Here is a 16629-nt window from a genome sequence, read left to right on the forward strand (position 1 = left end):
ATAACCTAGAAATAAAATTTCCTACATACATGAAACTATTTAAAAATATATGTGTATCTAAATTATATGCTTTATATGACTACAATTTATTGTACATATTTTATCTATCAAAATGTTTGTTACTCCAGCCAGAATGGCCATCATCAAGAAATTTAGAAACAATAAATGCTGGAGAGGGTGTGGAGAAAAGGGAACACTCTTGCACTGCTGGTGGGAATGTGAATTGGTACAGCCACTATGGAGAACAGTATGGAGGTTCCTTAAAAAACTACAAATAGAACTACCATATGACCCAGTAATCCCACTACTAGGCATATACCCTGAGAAAACCATAATTCAAAAAGAGACATGTACCAAAATGTTCATTGCAGCTCTAGTCACAATAGCCAGGACATGGAAACAACCTAAGTGTCCATCATCGGATGAATGGATAAAGAAGATGTGGCACATATATACAATGGAATATTACTCAGCCATAAAAAGAAACGAAACTGAGCTATTTGTAATGAGGTGGATAAACCTAGAGTCTTTAATACAGAGTGAAGTAAGTCAGAAAGAGAAAGATAAATACCGTATGCTAACACATATATATGGAATTTAAGGAAAAAATATGTCATGAAGAACCTAGGGGTAAAACAGGAATAAAGAAACAGACCTACTTGAGAATGGACTTGAGGATATGGGGAGGGGGAAGGGTAAGCTGTGACAAAGCGAAAGAGAGGCATGGACATGTATACAGTACCAAACGTAAGGTAGATAGATAGTGGGAAGCAGCCGCATAGCACAGGGAGATCAGCTCTGTGCTTTGTGACCGCCTGGAGGGGTGGGATAGGGAGGATGGGAGGGAGGGAGACGCAAGAGGGAAGGGATGTGGGAACAGATGTATATGTATGACTGATTCACTTTGTTATAAAGCATAAACTAATAAAAGAAAATTAAAAAATAAAAAAAATGTTTGTTACTAAATGTTATATATCGATCATTTAAAAATACTTTTGTATACTAAATGTTGACACACATGGGATTGTCAGGAAATTGAAATATCAGAGTATTGTTACACATAGACAATCAATTTGATGGTCCAAAATATACAAGCATAAAGAAATGAATTTCACTATTAATATTGATCCCAATTTAATTTTGTATAATCTTTTATTAGTGTATCTAGAAAAAGAATGAACCCCATGTCCATTACGTTGTGATCAATCCCTAGAGCCAGTATAATTTAAATTAATCTGTCTCTCTGCTTCAATATCTAGGGTTAGAAAGAATGGTTATCCTGTTCTACTTCTCTTTTCAAATGAATAGAGAATTTTTCATACTTTCTCTCTTTCATGTTAATCAAATGATAATTTAATGACCATGTGCCAGACATTGACAGATAGATATTATTATTCCTTAATTGTGGATGAACAGATTAAGGATTGTGGAGATTATATAATTTGCCTAAGGCAATCTAGGTAGCAGTTGCCAGAAATGGATTTCGTATTAGTGGCTATCAATCTACAGACTCCTTGCACTAACCATTATTCTACATTGCTAAGGAAAAGCTTTCTTCTAACCATGCATTCTCAGGCACTGTGGAATTTGTTTTCTACTATAGAGAGTATAGCCCAAATTTCTGATTATTTAATATGAGTGCTAGCAATAGAGTTAATTAGTATTTACATTCTTCAGCGCAATGTGCTTTCGAAGGTCAAAATTGCAGTTATGATATCATTTACTTTATATAGAATACATATTCAAAACATTGCCTCATTTAGAATCCATGTCAAATTGGCCATAATTTAAGAGGTAAACTAAAAATTTCCTCTTAGAGACGTCTGTTAACAAAATGAGGCTATATCAGATGTGACAGTAGCAAAGTCTGAGCTTATCAATACCAAAATGAGACATCTATGACTAATTTACAAGCCATTTAGTCAAGTAAACCTCAGTGTATCTACCACCGAATTTTTCATCAAAAATGAAAAGTGGAGAATTCAGATGGTTTTAGACACACACTAAAATGGTAGCCTTACAGATTAATAATCTTAGGTAGATTTATTAAGATGTAAAACATTTAATCTGGTGCCTGATGCATAGTAAGTTCTCAACAAATTCAGTTAATTTTTCCTCTCTAGGAGACCTAGAAATATTGAAAGTGACTACACTTTCTGTGGTAAAAAGAAAAAAAAAAAAAGGATTGTCTTACCCTCCTTAAAATCCCATGAAATACCCACAGTGATTAATAAAAATAGTTTCTACTAAGTTCAGTCATTGAGCAACACTTACTGATGGCCCAGAATGTACCAAATATTAGATCAAACATAACTATGATAAAAAGTTTCTAAAGGAATTCTGAGGAGAAAAGAGATTACTTCCAATTGCATAAGAGAAACAAGAACAGAGATGGCTTACGAAGCAATTCAAATATGAAACTTGGAGTTTCCAGGGAAGGTGAATCTGTAGAGATGGGAACTGGAGGACAGGCATCTGATCAGAAGAAATCCTGTGTGTTAGGGCCAGGGTGTGGGAAAGGGTGAGGAGGGTATGACACTGAAAAGTTTCATTTTCCTTGCAGACAGTGGTAGAAGGGCTGAGAGAGTGGAAGTTAACTCTGGATATTTTGAAGGCTTTGGAAGCCTCTAAGATTCTCTGATTGTGGGACTATGAGAAGTCTATTAAATTTAAAGAATAGGAGGTCATTGTGGATGCCTTCATTTTGAAACGATAGAAAGGTTCTTTGTTAGGGACAGTAAGGTGTCAGTTTTCCACAATTAGATCCCCAGACAAATACTGTACTGATATGGAAGAAGAACATTGGTTTACTTCAAGTATTGTGATAAAATAATGTTATGTGATATTCTCTGTTTCTGGTCAATGCATTTAGATACAAAGGTGAAAATTCTTCTTGAATCTTTGACTTCAGTGGAAACTTTCTATATCCCTGAAGGCACGTATTAAACACACACACACACACACACACACACACACACATCACACAGTAATGTCATTTTCTCTTGAAGAAAGAAAAATAAATGAAAAGTAGAACATGCTTTGTTTCTGCAGCAAATGTAGTTTTTAAAAATTTTTTGTTGTTGTTAGCATTAGTTTTCTTACCTTTAAGAAAACAGAAAATCTTCACAATAGAATATTGGGTTTTGTTTCCTTTGATGTAGTAATGCATATACAGTATTGCACTAATGATTAACTGTTGTGCCCCTGAGGTTTTCCCAGACAAAACTGCCTTTCAGCAGATTCCTTATCTGCTATCAAGGGAGTGTTTACAGCAGCTAAAACTCTTAAGCGCCTTGTCTCTGAGACTGATGGGGATAATTAAGCCAGTGTTTACTAGTCCTCTGCTCTTCTTCTTTGTGGGGCTGGAGACTAGGAAAAACAGGATGCATTAGCTAAAAACAAAGCGCTGGAAATACATGTTCAGCAATTTGGTATAGATTTCATTAGTTGACTCTCTTCTAAACCTACTTTGTTTTTGATACATACCTGTCCAAACCTTCACGCAGAATAGAAAACTGCTCTCCTAATACAGATCATCAAATTTTCCGTGAAAGGGATATACATACCTCTCCAAGTTTTTTTTTTAATTCAAATATTTCTGATTTGCTGCCACATAACAAATTTAGAACTAGTCTAATATATACAGGGTATTAAAAAAATAAAGGATGATAATCTGAGTCAAGACCTTTAACAATTGGTCTTGTTGTTGAGGATATGTTGTTTTTACAACTGTAGTTACTATGAAATTCTATGGCGAAATATGATGTTGTACTGGTTTATTTCCCCCGCAACCTCTGGGTCTCCAGAGGAAGAATTCTCATAAGTGATTTTAAATGGTTTGTGCAAAGAGACAGCTGAAGTAGAATAATTTTAACCAATTGCTCATGCCACAAATTAGAATAATATACTATTTTAACTTAACCTCTATTCAGTGCAAGTTTTTTTTCTTTCTTTTTTTCGTGTATTGTAAACATCTTTTGATCCCAAGTATTCATAATTGAAGTAATATTTTGAATCTAGAATCCAACATTTAATGCTGGTGATTTGTTGATAAGAAATTGTTAAAGTTTGAATATTTTTTTACTTCTGTAGTTTAATCCACTCAATAAGTTGATGATAATGGCAACATTTATCTTTAGTCCAGTTAAAGACTATGCAATGCTACCATGTTGGGTAGCAAATTAATGATTCATAGCTGACACAAAGTAACTGTATGTATACAAAGAATTCTAATAATGAAAAATCTATTTTTTTAACATCTTTATTGAAGTATAATTGCTTTACAATGGTGTGTTAGTTTCTGCTTTATAACAAAGTGAATCAGTTATACATATACATATATCCCCATATCTCCTCCCTCTTACGTCTCCCTCCCACCCTCCCTATCCCACCCCTCTAGGTGGACACAAAGCACCGAGCTGATCTCCCTGTGCTATGTGGCTGCTTCCCACTAGCTATCTATTTTACATTTGGTAGTGTATATATGTCCATGCTACTCTCTCACTTCGTCCCAGTTTACCCTTCCCCCTCCCTGTGTCCTCAGGGCCATTCTCTATGTCTGCATCTTTATTCCTGTCCTGTTCCTAGGTTCTTCAGAACCATTTTTTTTATTCCACTTATATGTGTTAGCATACGGTATTTGTTTTTCTCTTTCTGACTTACTTCACTCTGTATGACAGTCTCTAGGTCCATCCACCTCACTAAAAATAACTCAATTTTGTTCCTTTTTATGGTTGAGTAATATTCCATTGTATATATGTGCCACATCTTCTTTATCCATTCATCTGTTGATGGACACTTAGGTTGCTTCCATGCCCTGGCTATCATAAATAGAGCTGCAATGACCATTGTGGTAAATGACTCTTTTAGGGTTATGGTTTTCTCAGGGTATATGCCCAGTAGTGGGATTGCTGGGTCATATGGTAGCTCTATTTTTAGTTGAAAAATCTAATCTTGATCAAGAGATTCAAATTGAAAACCTAGATTACAGTTAGCTAAGGTGCCACATAAGTGATATAACCAAGGAATAAGAATTTGTTCTCATGTAAACATTTATAATCCTATACTTTTTTAAAAATAAATTTACTTTATTTATTTTGGCTGCATTGGGTCTTTGTTGCTGTGTGTGGGCTTTCTCTAGTTGCGGCTAGCGGTGTCTACTCTTCGTTGCAGTGCGTGGGCTTCTCATTGGGGTGGATTCTCATGTTGTGGAGCACCGGCTCTAAGCATGCGGGCTTCAGTAGTTGCGGTGCATGGACTCAGTAGTTGTGGCTCACGGGCTCTAGAGCGTAGGCTCAGTAGTTGTAGCACATGGGCTTAGTTGCCATGTGGCTTGTGGGATCTTCCCAGACCAGGGATCAAACCCGTGTCCCCTGCATTGGTGACAGATTCTTAACTACTGCTCCAACAGGGAAGTCCTTAATCCTATACTTTTTGAACAACATTTTTCAAACAAACTTCTTGTCTGCTATACAAATGTACTTGTCCATACTTTAGGAGCTAAATCAGAATATTATCAAACAGGATCAAGCTAAGGATTGACTATATTATTTAAAAATAAATAATTTTTGCTAATTACCAAATGTAGAATATGTAGGGAAATAAATAATATTATGATAAAATATTTAAGCATATGAAGTAGTTAAAAATAATAAGATAACGAATAGCACAGGTCACTTAAATATTTTATGAATGCCTCTGTTGGAAAGATTAAAAGAGTTCTTTGTTTTTTTAATGTATTCATATGTGGGAAGATAGGACTCCACTCTTTAAGAAGTGGAAATATAAATAATAGTTGTTATGTTTGAATTCTATTACTGTCAAACAAATTTGTTTGAGAAACTTGAACATATCTATAGGAAGCCATTTAGAAATGACCTCAAAAGCAGGATTTGGCCTAGAAAATGTACTTTGACAAATAGGAAAGGAATGAGTACACTTTGTTCAAGAGTAATGTAATGGGGGTTCTGGATGAGGCCAGTGGAAATCAAATGAATCCATCACCATGAAATCCATCATTGTTTGTCCATTATCTATACCCTCACATCTCAGAAAGGATACTTTGTCCCCGCCACTGCCCTTACCTACTATATTCTTACAATGTAACGTAGTAACCAAATGACCCTATGTCTGAACAATTTCAAGTCTCCCACACAGTGCAGGGCAGCACACTGTACTTTGACAGAAAGCTACATTTCTGTACTACTCAGGGTTAAACAATTGTAAGGAAGCTGGTAAAAGGAAAATGTCGGATATGTTTATGAAACCATTTTCGGTTTCTGGGCTTTACTGTGGGCAAGTGTACATTTCCATGAAATAAAAATGAGAAAAAGAAAAGGTGAAGTATTTCCAAGATATAAAGCTTGATGAAACAAAATTCTAAAAGATTTACTGTAAATTTCTATTAATTTATCTTTTCCCTGCTTTCCACAGTTTATCTGTAATATATTATAGATATATATTATAGTTAATATGCTTTACTAACTTTTTGAAACTGCTTATACATGGTCTCTAATTATTTTTAAAGCCATATTCTCATAGCATTTCTGCTTCACAGGTGGACAGATGGATAGACACACTCCTTTGTTTGGTAAATTGGTCTTACTAATTTATATTAATAGTAAGAGGATATCATCAAGAGAAACTTTATGATTTATCATAGTAAAGAGGTAACCATATAATACTAAAAGAAAATGAATCCTTTTTTATTTTAAAATTCTTTGTTCTGAGTGAAATAATATTAGCAAGGATCTGTGTTGTGAACAAAGGGAAAATGGGAGGAAAAGCAAAAGCCAAGAGATGAATTATCTTCTGGAATACCAAACATCTCCATATAATTTTTGAAGGGTAAGACACTGATATAGTCCATTATGTATCAAATTTATGTAATATTTATTTTACATATATTATTATTTAGATTATCACGTTTAAGATTAATTTTTCTTAGGCCACTAAAGTCCTTTAAATGATAGAATTTAGAACAAAACATTTATGTTTGATTCATAAGATCGAGAATGTAACATCACATATTAATCAATAAGGTGTTTCTATGAATAAATTACAAAGACAACAAGATCAATACATTTTCATTGTATTTTCACATAGAAAATAATATTATGGGTAATGTTCAATGACCACTCATACTACTAAGATAAAAGTTGGTTAGATCAGTTTATCAAACAAAGGATGGTTCATAAGTGAGTCTGTTTGTTCATCTGCAAAACAAAAATGCTATGAGATTATGATTTAAAAGTAGAGAACATATATAGACAGTTGTAAAAAGAGGTTGTTAAAATGTATTAACTTATAGACACGCAGGGAAAATCGCAAAAGTAACACTTTTGTTTCAGACACTTAAATATTATGTGATAAATTGTGAAGGGCATGTTCTTTTGAAGTCTATTTTTGATGATTACTTTAAAAAATAACTTTGCTATTGGGAGGGGAAGTAGCTGTAAGAAACAAATTGTACCATAAGTACAGCCTTAAGATTTTACAAAACTTTATTCTCTGTAAACTCAAGTGAACAAAAACAGAGTTTAGGGTGGGATGTCTGGGACAGACCAGCTGGCCCTGCCCATGGCTGATGGCAGTGTATATAACTTGATTAATGATGTCTTGCTTCTTTTTGAAAATATATGTGTAATTTGTGTAGTTGTGTGAGGATCAGACAGCAAAATGGTTACCCACCCCCTTCAAGTACTGGCTGAAATAGTTTGCAAAAGCAGTTTAGACTAATAAATATTATTTAAAGGTACTGGACTTGTTAACAGAATCAGCTTTTTATAGAAAAGTTCAAATTGCTTTATGTTCAAAGTTGACTGTAGTTGTAAGGATAAACAATAACTTTTACCTCTGGGAGTTTATTTGAAACATATTACTGTACACAAAGGGGAATTCATTTAATTGGTGCTTTTCCCTTAACCCCAGTGGGACTAAGCTGCACATTACAAATATCCCTTTCATAGTTGACATGGTTAACTTTCTTAAGAAAGGTGGGAAGAGATGACGTGTAGGTTGGCAGTGTTTCCACCATGCTTATTAATATAAAATTTTGATTTCTTGCACTATCTCTAACCCCATCATAATTAATGTAACATATACCCTTTAAAAGCTAAGAGTTATTTAAATCCTGTAATAAACTCCATCCTGACAAGACGACTAGCTGGTTATGAGTATATTACAATGATAGACAAGATTTTAATATGTCTTTTATTGAGAAGCTGGGAAAAATTGACTCAGTTATGAGAATAACCAACAGCATTGCTATGCTCTAAAGCTATAACATGGTGATTTCTTATCTCTCTTGGATTTTTGCATTACTCTTAAGCTAAAGCTGAGCAAATGTTACTCATTCTTCAATGGCTATCTAAGGACTTCAATTGGTTTGTAGATCGGGGCCCTTTTTGCTTCCAAAGTGAGCAAACTTCATATTTTAGTACAGACTATTTTGTCATTAACCATGGAGAAGGTCATAATAAAGTTTATTTAATGTTGATAGTTTGCTGTGATCCTGTAATACAGAATCCTAAGACACATAAAATAAGCTGTTATGATTCTTCAGAATTTTATTGAAGATGTAGTCTTGTCCATAAAATTTGTAACAAGAACACCTGAGCTGACACATAATAAAATGATACACACAGAGTCAAATGCAATGTAATTTATGAAGTAAGGATTCCATTAATGATTGAACTTGAAAATACAGCTTGTATTATTTAAATACTGACTAGTCACGTTTTACTGTAAAATTATTCAAGATAATTTTAATAGATAATGATATAAAGATACACAATTTAAATTAATTATCAAAGTCTTATTTTCCCTATTTGACTGTTCCCTGAGGACAGGGATTTCTGCCTTATTCGACATTAGAACACTCTTAAGCCTAGCACAAGTCTTTGCATTCAATATATGGTTAATAAGGACTTCCTGAAAAAAAAAAGCAAACAAATGAAAAGAAAAAAGAAGAGAAAAGAAAGGAAAATCAACAGATATACTAGTGTTCTCAAGTCAAACTGCCGTTGGTAAAAGCCACTTGGAAATATTAAGTGATTTATACCTACTTACTTTTTTCAGTTACCTTCCCTTGCTTCTCTTTCTGCAAATGAAAGTCCCATGAAAGAATCTCTTGACCCGAGAAACACCCCTATAATGGCAGTGTTAGTTTTCAGGAACAAATACCCACCATATTCTCTATGTGTAAACAGATCTGGAAGGTAGATTTAAAGGTAAAAAGCTTTTCCTTTTGTAAAAATGCTGGTGTAAAAATGAGACTCCCAGGAATACCCAAGTTGTTTTCCAGTGCATATATATAAGTTTTTATGTTTGTGTGTACATATGTGTGTGTGTCAATGTGGACTTTATGTGTACATCTTTGTGTTAGATGTAAATATATTTCATTTTTTAACATCTTTATTGGAGTATAATTGCTTTACAATGGTGTGTTAGTTTCTGCTTTATAACAAAGTGAATCAGATATATATATATATATATATATATATGTATGTATGTATATCCCCATATCTCCTCCCTCTTGCGTTTCCCTCCCACCCTCCCTATCCCACCCCTCTAGCTGATCACAAAGCACTGAACTGATCTCCCTGTGCTATGCAGCTACTTCCCACTAGCTATCTATTTTACATTTGGTAGTGTATATAAGTCCATGCCACTCTCACTTCGTCCCAGCCTATGCTTCCCCCTCCCCATGTCCTCAAGTCCATTCTCTATGTCTGTGACCTTATTCCTGTCCTGCCCCTAGGTTCTTCAGAACCTTTTTTTTTTTTTTTTCTTTAGTATACCAATTGGTAGAATACCTTGAATCTGATTTGGAAACTCCCATATACTATTCTCTCCTGTAGCATCCTCATGCTCAGGCTCTGGTCTCCTTTACTTAGGACTTACTCAAATTACAAAGCACCTCAGGAATATCTTGGCTCTTCAACTATTCAAAAATGTCACATGACCTAGATTTAAAATTGTTCCTAAATGTAGACACTTACCTGTGTGAAGCTGCTTAAGGACAACTGCTTTAAAAGTCATTTATTCAATAATTAAATTCTTTTGTTTAGTCAACTGCATGTGGAAAAAAGACTAATCACAAATATTTTTGTAGAATAAAAATAAATAAATAACAAGCCTTCATTGGTCAGATAAGCCAGGCAGTAGATAAATCCTATAGTGATGGATATATTCTGAAAAGTAACAAAGCTTAACCAAGTGCAGGCTTATTTCTCTCTCATAGAAAGGGTCAGTATATGTTGACTACTCCTCCCTAACCTGTGGTTACACTATCTAGCACACATGGCCTCCCAAATCACCATATAAGGAAAAGACAATAGTGAAAGAGGTACATTGGTTCCAAACTGCATTGGTCCAGAAATTACAACAAATATTTCCTCTCATATTCCATTGGTCAGACTTAGTCACATGGTCCTGATATAATGGGGAACATTTATTGAATCTATCCCAGAGGCCTTATGATTTGGCTCTTACTTAACTCTTCAGCATATTTCAAGATTTCTGCCCCCCCCACCATACCCCTTTACACACTGCTTTATTAAATATATATATATATATATTTTTTTTCTTTTTAATTTTATTTATTTATTTTTGGCTGCATTGGGTCTTCCTTGCTGTGCGCAGGCCCTCTCTAGTTGCAGCGAGTGGGGGTCATTCCCTGCTGTGGTGCATGGGCTTCTCATCGTGGTGGCCTCTCCTGTTGGGGAGTACAGGCTCTAGGCACGTGGGATTCAGTAGTTGTGGCACACGGGCCCAATCGCTCCACGGTACATGGGACCCTCCACAACTAGGGTTCAAACCCATATCCCCTGCATTGGCAGGCGGATTTCCAACCACTGTGCCACCAGGGAAGCCCTACTAAATATATTTCAGTGTGGATTTCGTTCCTCCTTTTTAAAACATCTATTAGAACTATGTTTTAATGAGCAGGTTCAGAGACACTATATAGATTTTTAGAGTAGAAAGTTTTTAAAGGTACAGAGGAAAATAATAACAACAAAATATCTGGTATAGATTATACCTGTCTAGAAAATAATCTTTAATAATTTGTATCAATATTTTATTATTTTTTAGTGGACCCTGGGTCTAAAGTTTAGGGTCATGCATTCATTCCTAGATAATTCAAAGCTGATAAAATAGTTATCCCCCAAGAGTTTGCATTTGACACAGAACAACATTAAATTAGATTTGTGAAGTGGCAATATGGAAGTTTCCAGTGTGCCAGGCAACTCACCATAGTGAAAGGATTTTTTTTTTGAGGAGGGGCACCATATGCTCAAGTTTATTGAACAGACACAAGTTACACATTGGGAACTAATAAACAGAACACTGTACCAGTTTCCACTAACTCAAATCAAGTTAGCAAATGACAAATTTTAGAAGACACTCATTTTATGTCTCACCCAATGTGGGTGATCACGAGAGAGCTAAATAAAAAAAATTACTTTCTATGTTACTTAGGTAGGAAATTTATTGATATACACAGCTTCCAAGTTACTTTAAGATATTGCAAAGTGTTTCAAAACTGGTAGGGAATAGTTCATGTCCAACCTGAAATAAATATAAAATGGAACTTTTAGGGATAAATAACTTCATACGTATAGCCATCTCAGAATCACTCCTTCCTGCTAACAAAAATACTAATAAATCTCCATTTAGATTAGGTTTACTAAATTAATAATGACTTTGAAATAGCTAGGTTTGGTTACATTGTTACATTGCACTTCCAACGAATGACTAAAAAAATCAAAGATTCAGTACCTCTCCCAAGAAATGCATTATGTATCAGAAATTACAATGAAATACAAGCATATATGCATGCTACATGTCCATGGATTTGTTAACAAGCATTTTATTAGTGAAATATATTTTTGCTTACATTTCATGGTTTAAAGTAATTTGATTTGCTGCACAAAAATATGGTGCTATTATACAAGTAAATTTCAATTTATTTTTTTACATTCATCTTATTTTTAAGGTATTACACATATACGTTTATCTATTTCAATTAATGCATCTAAACGAGTAACAAACTTTTCTTTAATTAAGAATTTTTAACTTGGTATTTCAACTAACAACATAGCTTGATAATTATCTCCTAATAAATTATTAGTTTTTTTCCCCAAAGAAGAATCTCTAGTCTATATGTCAAGATTTTTATCTTGACTTCTATTTTTATATCTGGTACATTCATTATTATTATTATTATTATTATTATTATTATTATTATTATTATTATTATTATTATTTTAATTTAAACAGAGTCACAAAAATTATAATCATCCTCATTAGTTCACTCAGTCCCATGTAATTAACTTTTTTATCTTGATCTTTTGTTAACACTTTTATGAATTCATCAGTTTTCCATTAGAGTTCTGAAAATGCTTATTCATTCAGTTCAGCAGTATAGTCAGTTACCAGAAACCTGTATTTGTCAGAGTCTTCTCCATGAATTCCTTGAAGATGAAACCCTTTTATAGGAACATTTTTGCAAAAGCATCAGAGTACACCCAGAACTGTCTGTTAATGACAAAAGACTTAAAAATGACCATGGTTAAAGATTTGATGAAAGTTCATAATAATGTAATTGAAAAGGAAATTTAGTTATTTCTGAGATATACATTTTAAAGTAATAACTAGAATTATGACTTATAACATTATACCAGAACATATAAGATTTTTAGAAATTTCATGTAATGTCTGAAACATTTATATTAACATATTTCCATACAAATAACCCAAAGAAAGTTTAGCTGTTTTTTTTTGTTTGTTTGTTTTTTATACTGCAAGTTTTTATTAGTCATTAATTTTATACACATCAGTGTATACACGTCAATCCCAATTGCCCAATTCATCACACCACCACCACCACCACCACCACCCCGGGGCTTTCCCCCCTTGGTGTCCATACGTTTGTTCTCTACATCTGTGTCTCAATTTCTGCCCTGCAAACCGGTTCACCTGTACCATTTTTCTAGGTTCTACATATGTGCGTTAATATACAATATTTGTTTTTCTCTTTCTGACTTACTTCACTCTGTATGACAGTCTCTAGATCCATCCACGTCTCAACAAGTGACTCAATTTCGTTCCTTCTCATGGCTGAGTAATATTCCATTGTATATATGTACCACAACACCTTTATCCATTCGTCTGTCGAAGGGCATTTAGGTTGCTTCCATGACCTGGCTAATGTAAATAGTGCTGCAATGAACACTAGGGTGCATGTATCTTTTTGAATTATGGTTTTCTCTGGGTATATGCCCAGTAGTGGGATTGCTGGGTCATATGGTAATTCTATTTTTAGTTTTTTAAGGAGCCTCCATACAGTTCTCCATAGTGGCTGTATCAATTCACATTGCCACCAACAGTGCAAGAGGGTTCCATTTTCTCCACATCCTCTCCAACATTTGTTGTTTGTAGATTTTCTGATGATGCCCATTCTAACTGGTGTGAGGTGATACCTCATTGTAGTTTTGATTTGCATTTCTCTAATAATTAGTGATGTTGAGCAGCTTTTCATGTGCTTCTTGGCCATCTGTATGTCTTCTTTGGAGAAATGTCTATTTACTTCTTCTGCCCAGTTTTGGATTGGGTTGTTAGTTTCTTTAATATTGAACTGAATGAACTGTTTATATATTTTGGAGATTAATCCTTTGTCCATTGATTTCTTTGCGAATATTTTCTCCCATTCTGAGGGTTGTCTTTTCGTCTTGTTTATGGTTTCCTTTGCTGTGCAAAAGCTTTTCAGTTTCATTAGGTCCCATTTGTTTATTTTTGTTTTTATTTCCATTACTCTAGGAGGTGGATCAAAAAAGATCTTGTGGTAATTTATGTAAAAAAGTGTTCTTCGTATGTTTTCCTCTAAGAGTTTCATGGTGTCTGGTCTTACATTTCGGTCTTGAAACCATTTTGAGTTTATTTTTGTGTATGGTGTTAGGGAGTGTTCTAATTTCATTCTTTTACATGTAGCTGTCCAATTTTCCCAGCACCACTTATTGAAGAGACAGTCTTTTCTCCATTGTATATCTTTGCCTCCTTTGTCATAGATTAGTTGACCATAGGTACGTGGGTTTATCTCTGGGCTTTCTATCTTGTTCCATTGATCTATGTTTCTGTTTTTGTGGCAGTACCATATTGTCTTGATTACTGTAGCTTTGTAGTATATTCTGAAGTCAAGGAGTCTGAGTCCTCCAGCTCCGTTTTTTTTCCCTCAAGTCTGCTTTGGCTATTTGGGGTCTTTTGTGTCTACACACAAATTTTGAGATGATTTGTTCTAGTTCCGTAAAAACTGCCATTGGTAGTTTGATAGGGATTGCATTGAATCTGTAGATTGCTTTGTGTAGTATAGTCATTTTCACAATATTGATTCTTCCAATCTACGAACATGGTATATCTCACCATCTGTTGGTACCATATTTAATTTCTTTCATCAGTGTCTTATAGTTTTCTGCATACAGGTCTTTTGTTTCCCTAGGTAGGTAAATTCCTAGCTATTTTATTCTTTTTGTTGCAATGATAAATGGGAGTGTTTCCATAATTTCTCTTTCAGATTTTTCATCATTAGTGTATAGGAATGCAAGAGATTTCTGTACATTAATTTTGTATTCTGCAACTTTACCAAATGCATTGCTTAGCTCTAGTAGTTCTCTGGTGGCATTTTTAGGATTCTCTGTATATAGTATCATGTCATCTGCTGACAGTGACTGTTTTAATTATTCTTTTCCAACTTGTTTTCATTTTATTTCTTTTTCTTCTCTGATTGCCATGGCTAGGACTTCCAAAACTATGTTGAATAATAGTGGTGAGAATGGACATCCTTGTCTCATTCCTGACCTTAGAGGAAATGCTTTCAGTTTTTCACCATTGAGAATGATGTTTTCTGTGGGCTTGTATTGGCCTTTATGATGTTGAGGTAGTTTCCCTCTCTGCCCACTTTCTGGAGAGTTTTTATCATAAATGGGTGTTGAATTTTGTCAAAAGCTTTTTCTGCATCTATTGAGATGATCATATGATTTTTATTCTTCAGTTGTTAATATGGTGTATCACATTGATTGATTTGCGTTTATTGAAGAATGCTTCCATCCCTGGGATAAATCCCACTTGATCATGGTGTATGGTCCTTTTAATGTGTTGTTGGATTCTGTTTGGTAGTATTTTGTTGAGGAATTTTGCATCTATATTCATCAGTGATATTGGTCTGTAGTTTTCTTTTTTTGTAGTGTCTTTGTCTGTTTTTGGTATCAGAGTGATGGTGGCCTCATAGAATGAGTTTGGGAGTGTTCCTTCCTGTGCAGTTGTTTGGAAGAGTTTGAGAAGGATGGGTGTTAGCTCTTCTCTAAATGTTTGATGGAGTTCACCTGTGAAGCCATCTGGTCCTGGACATTTGTTTGTTGGAAGATTTTTAATCACAGTTTCCATTTCATTACTTGTGATTGTTCTGTTCTTATTTTCTGTTTCTTCCTGGTTCAGTCCTGGAAGGTTATACCTTTCTAAGAATTTGTCCTTTTCTTCCAGGTTGTCCATTTTATTGGCATAGAGTTGCTTGTAGTAGTTTCTTAGGATGGTTTGTATTTCTGCAGTGTCTGTTGTAACTTCTCCTTTTTCATTTCTAATTTTATTGATTTGAGTCCTCTCCCTCTTTTTCTTGATGAGTCTGGCTAATGGTTTATCAACTTTGTTTATCTTCTCAAAGAACCAGCTTTTAGTCTTATTGATCTTTGCTATTCTTTTCTTTGTTTCTATTTTATTTATTTATGTTCTGATCTTTATGATTTCTTTCCTTCTGCTAACTTTGGGTTTTGTTTGTTCTTCTTTCTCTAGTTCCTTTAGGTGTAAGGTTAGATTTTTTACTTGAGATTTTTCTTGTTTCTTGACATAGGCTTGTATAGCTATAAACTTCCCTCTTAGAACTGCTTTTGCTGCATCCCACTGGTTTTGGATCATCATGTTTTCATTGTCATTTGTGTCTAGGTATTTTTTGATTTCCTCTTTGATTTCATCAGTGATCTCTTGTTTATTTTGTAATGTATTGTTTAGCCTCCATGTGTTTGTGTTTTTTACATTTTTTCCTTTTAATTCATTTCTGATCTCATAACATTGTGGTCAGAAGAGATGCTTGATAAGACTTCAGTTTTCTCAAATTTACTGAGGCTTGATTTCTGACCCAAGATGTGATCTATCCTGGAGAATGTTCCATGCCCACTTGAGAAGAAAGTGTAATCTGCTGTTTTTCGTTGGAATGTCCTATAAGTATCAGTTAAATCTATCTGGTCTATTGTGTCATTCTGTTTCCTTATTTATTTTCATTTTGGATGATCTGTCCATTGGTGTAAGTGAGGTGTTAACGTCCCCCACTATTATTGTGTTACTGTCGATTTCCTCTTTTATAGCTGTTAGCAGTTGCCTTATGTATTGAGGTGCTCCGATGTTGGGTGCATGTATATTTATAATTGTTTTATCTTCTTCTTGGATTGATCCCTTGAACATTATGTAGTGTCCTTCCTTGTGTCTTGTAACATTCTTTATTTTAAAGTCTATTTTCTCTTATATGAGTATTGTTACTCCAGCTTTCTTCTGATTTCCATTTGCATGGAATATCTTTTTCCA

The sequence above is a fragment of the Mesoplodon densirostris genome, chromosome 8 (genome assembly GCF_025265405.1).
Source record: "Mesoplodon densirostris isolate mMesDen1 chromosome 8, mMesDen1 primary haplotype, whole genome shotgun sequence".
NCBI lineage: Eukaryota > Metazoa > Chordata > Mammalia > Artiodactyla > Ziphiidae > Mesoplodon > Mesoplodon densirostris.